Source organism: Crocodylus siamensis, chromosome 5 (assembly GCF_052110815.1).
Source record: "Crocodylus siamensis isolate JL-2025a chromosome 5, ASM5211081v1, whole genome shotgun sequence".
NCBI lineage: Eukaryota > Metazoa > Chordata > Crocodylia > Crocodylidae > Crocodylus > Crocodylus siamensis.
In genome coordinates, this window is record NC_143399.1 from 199,931,270 (window position 1) to 199,932,490 (window position 1,221).

Sequence of the window (1,221 nt, forward strand, 5' to 3'; positions counted from 1 at the left end):
TTGCAGTCAAATCAGGAAAAGCTGAGAACAGAATTGCATGGCATGGGATCCCAGGTTCAATATATTTTTTTTCCCATAAAGCCCAATCTTTTTTTTTTTTTCTGTCCAAATCAACAGCCCCATTTTCAGTGGCTCACTAAAGCGCAGGCTGAGAGCTTCGAGTTGTAAGCTAGCCCCATCAGTTTGAATGCTCTGTAGATCAGCTTGAGGTGAGGATGTTAATATGAATGGGGAACACCAGTGGATTCGAATTATTACATTTTGCCCTTTGAATGACTTGCAAGGAAGATATCTATTTCCAGACTTCGCTGAATAGTTATCCTTCCTGCATCCAGCGGGGCTGAATAGAATAATCCGACCACCTGTTCAGTGGGAAGGTTTCAGCTTGTTTCACTTTGTCTTTTTTTTTTTTTAAGGATGCATTGATGGGTGATATTTCTGCCCAGTACAGATGGGAGTGAAACAAAGTGGAGTGGGGATGACCATTTGTTGGGTAGAGGAACTGTCCTGTTTGTGTGGAGAGAGATGGTTTGGAGGAGCAGAGCTTGTAGTTCGTCTCCCATGAAAAGGAGTTATGTACAGCACTCGATATCACCCCACTGTATATTTATCAGCTGGCTTGCAACCTGTAGTTGGGACCCAGTGGCCCACACCTCGTTTGGCCACGGCACCCTGATTCTATCCAACCCTCCAGCTCTTTTTTTGGGTTGTAGCTTAGTATCCTGCTCGACAGCAGCTGGGATTGCAGGAGAAGTGGGGTAGGGATGGGCTCTATTGTATTTCTTTTTGTCCCTCTTTTACCTGGTCCACAGCACCCAGACAGCAGTGAGTATGACTTGTCCATTTGAATATATTTTTATGGGAGCCCTTTGTTACCGAACCAGAGAGAATTAAATCCTACCTTTGGCATCAGTCATGTAGATGGGCAGAAAGCAAAATGAATGCATCACACTTGCTCTGTTTGAAGTCTGTGGCAGAAGATGCCGATGGGAACAGAAAAAAAGTACCTTGCAAAGAACAACAACAACAAAATCCCTACAATGTTATTTTGCAAGAGATGGGAGAGGTATTCTGAGCCAAACCTTATATGGGGCAGAGCCTCTCCTATATAATCCATAGAGTAATCATAATTTACACCTACTGCGGCTTTGCTCCTGATGGAGATCTGCATAGTTCTGTTGACTCCCAGAGGATGTAGTCATTTGAATTAAGTGCGATGCT